The sequence below is a fragment of the Ailuropoda melanoleuca genome, chromosome X (assembly GCF_002007445.2).
Source record: "Ailuropoda melanoleuca isolate Jingjing chromosome X, ASM200744v2, whole genome shotgun sequence".
NCBI lineage: Eukaryota > Metazoa > Chordata > Mammalia > Carnivora > Ursidae > Ailuropoda > Ailuropoda melanoleuca.
This window is the reverse complement of record NC_048238.1, coordinates 62,729,446-62,733,197: the sequence shown is the minus strand read 5'-3', so window position 1 is coordinate 62,733,197 and position 3,752 is coordinate 62,729,446. Positions and strand designations below refer to the sequence as shown.

Genomic DNA, 3,752 nt, shown 5'->3' with positions numbered 1-3,752 from the left:
ATCAACTGAATACAAATCAAACACTTTAATTAAGTTAAATCCTTACTAGATTGGTGGGTTTCTACACCCATGAAATTTTAGTTAACAGCTAAAAAGTCTAATGAACTGGCTTCAATCTACTTCTGCAGTCTAGTTGAAAAAAGGAAGGAGAAACACTGGCAGAATTGAAGCTACTTCTTTAAATTTGCAATTCAATATAATTATTCACTACAGAGCTTGGCAAAAAGAGGGCTTAACCTTTGTTTTTAGAGTTACAGTCTAATGCTTTCCTCAGCCATTTTACCTATGTTCACAAACCACTGATTATTTTTCACAAATCATGAAGATATTGGCACCCTGTACCTTCTATTTGGCGCATGAGCTGGAATAGTGGGAACCACCCTAAGCCTTCTAATGCATGCCAGACTAGGTCAATCTGGGGCTTTACTGGAAGATGACAACATTTCTAATGTAATTGTGACTGCCCACACACATTCATAATAATTTTCTTTACACTAATGTCTATTATTATTGGAGGGTTTGGAAACTGACTAGTACCACTAATTGTTAGAGCACCTGATATAGCATTTCTCTGAATAAATAATATAAGCTTCTGCCTATTACCACCATCGTTTCTACTCTTACAACATCCATAGTTGAAGCAGACACAGGAACTGGTCGGACTGTATATCCTCCTCTAGCTGGCAATCTAGCACACACAGGAGCAATAGATCTAACTAATTTTTCACTTCATTTAGCAGGTGCATCCTCAATTTTAGGGGCTATCAACTTCATTACTATATCAACATGAAACCATCTGCTATATCCCAATACCAAACACCTTTATTCATTTGATCTGTCCTAATTACAGATGTTTTTCTACTTCTGTCACTTCCAGTTTTAGCAGTTGGAATTGCTATGTTACTAACAGACCACAACCTAAGTACCTCGTTCTTTGACCCCACATGAGGAGGAGACACATTCTATAACAACATCTTTACTGATTCTTCAGACACCCTGAAATGTATATCCTACTTTTAACCTGGTTTTGGAATGTTTCACATATCGTGACCTATTACTCAGGAGAAAAAAAAAGAACCCTGTACATATATAGTAGTAGTTTGAGCCATAATATTCATCATCCTAGGTTTCATTACATGAGCTCACCGTATATTTACTGTAGGCATGGATATTGACACATAGCATACCTTACGTCAGCCACCGTAATTATTGCTATCCCAACAGAAATAAAAGTATTTAGTTGACTAACAATCTTTCACGGAGGTAACATCAAATGATCACCAGCCAAGCAATGAGCCCTGGGTGTTATCATTTTATTCACAGTGGTGGGTCTAACAGGAATTGTATTGGCTAATTCATCCTTAGATATTGTCCTCCATGACACACATTATATATAGCAGCACATTTCCACTGTGTCTTATCAATAGAAGAAGTATTTGCTATTATTAGAGGTTTCAGTCATTGATTCCCTCTATTTTCAGACTGCACACTCAATTCTACTTGAGCAAAAATTCACTTCACAATTATGTTTGTTGAGGTTAATATAACCCTCTTCCCACAACACTTTCTCGGCTAATCAAGAATACCTTGATGCTATTCCAATTATCCAGATGTGTACATAACATGAGATACCATCTCACCTACAGGCTCATTCATCATATCAAAGCAGTATTATTAATAATTTTAATGGTTTGAGAAATCTTAGCATCTATACAAGAGGTAGTGTGATAGAAGTGATTAATACCATCCAAAAGGGCACTGCATTGGTGCCCTCCTCCATATCACATATTTGAAGAATCCACTTACATAAATCGAAAATGAGAAAGGAAGGAGTCAAACCCTCTCAAACTGGTTTCAAGCCAACACCATAACCGTATGTCTTTCTCAATAATGAGATATTAGTAAAAATTACAAAACTTTGTCAAAGTTAAATTACAGGTTAAAGTCCTTTATATCTCTATGGCATACCCCCTTTATATTAGGTTTCCAAGAATCAACATCTCTAATCATAAAAGAGCACTTACATTTTCCTTTTTTTAAAATAATTTTTATTTTGTTATATTAGTCACCATACAGTACACTTCCAGTTTTTGATGCAATGTTCCATGATTCATTATTTGCGTATAACACCCAGTGTACCATGCAATATGTGCTCTCCTTAATATCCATCACCGGCCTATCCCAATCCCCCAGCCCCCTCCCCTCTGAAGCCCTCAGTTTGTTTCCCAGGGTCCACAGTCTCTCATGGGTCATTCCCCCTTCTGTTTACTCCCCCCTTCATTCTTCCCTTCCTTCTCCTACTGATCTTCCTATTTCTTATGTTCCATAAATGAGTGAAACCATATAATTGTCTTTCTCTGCTTGACTTATTTCCACTTAGCATAATCTCCTCCAGTCCCGTCCATGATGCTACAAATGTTAGGAAATCATTCCTTCTGATGGCTGAGTAATATTCCATTGTATATATGGACCACATCTTCTAAATCCAGTCATCTGTTGAAGGGCATCTCAGCTCCTTCCACAATTTAGCTATCATGGAAAATGCTGCTATGAACATTGGGGTGCATATGGCCCTTCTCTTCACTACGTCTGGATCTTTGGGGTAAATACCCAGTAGTGCAATGGCTGGGTCATAGGGTAGCTCAATTTTTAACTTTTTAAGGGACTTCCACACTGTTTTCCAGAGTGGGTGTACCAACTTGCATTCCCACCAACAGTGGAAGAAGGATACCCTTTCTCCACATCCTCTCCAACATTTGTTGTTTCCTGCATTGTCAATTTTTGCATTCTAAAGGGTGTAAGGTGGTGTCTTAGTGTGGTTTTGATTTGAATTTCCCTGATGGCTAATGATTTTGAACATTTTTTCATGTGTCTGTTAGCCATTTGTATGTCTTCATTGGAAAAGTGGCTGTTCATATCTTCTGCCCATTTTATGATTTATTTGTTTCTTGTGTATTGAGTTTGAGTAGTTCTTTGTAGATGTTGGATACCAGTCTTTTATCTGTAGTGTCATTTGCAAATATCTTCTCCCATTCCTTGGGCTGCCTCTTAGTTTTTTTGACTGTTTCCTTGGCTGTGCAGAAGCTTTTTATATTGAAGAAGCCCCACAAGGTCATTTTTTCTTTTGTTTCTCTTGTCTTTGAAGATGTGTCATGAAAAAAGTTGCTGTGCCTGATGTCAAAGAGGTTGCAGCCTATGCTCTCCTCTAGGATTTTGATATGGATTCCTGTCTCACATCGAGGTCTTTCATCCATTTGGAGTTTAACTTTGTGTATGGTGTGAGCCAGTGGTGAAGTTTCATTCCTTTGCGCATAGCTGTCCAATTTCCCCAGCAGCGTTTATTGAAGAGCCTGTCTTTTTTCCATTGGATGTTTTTCCCTGCTTTGCCAAAGATTAGTTGCCCAAAGAACCGAGGGTCCATTTCTGGGTTCTCTATTCTGTTTCATTGGACTATGTGTCTGCTTTTGTGCCAGTACTATGCTGTCGTGGTGATCACAGCTTTTTAGTATAGCTTGAAATCCAGCAATGTGATGCCCCCAGCTTTGTTTGTCCTTTTCAACAATTCCTTGGGAATTCGGGACCTTCTCTGGTTCCATACAAATTTAAGGGCTGTTTGTTCCAGTTCTTTGGAAAATGTCATTGGTATTTTGATCAGGATGGCACTGAAAGTATAGATTGCCCTGGGTAGAACAGACATTTTAATTATGTTTATTCTTCTGATCCATGAGCATGGAATATTTTTCCATCTTTTT

At 38.1% G+C, this 3,752-nt stretch overlaps 1 pseudogene; it reads left to right on the top strand.

The window, feature by feature from the left end:
- The first annotated feature begins 285 nt into the window (after positions 1 to 285).
- LOC117797456 lies at positions 286 to 1,695 on the top strand (annotated as a pseudogene).
- The last annotated feature ends 2,057 nt before the right edge of the window (positions 1,696 to 3,752 follow it).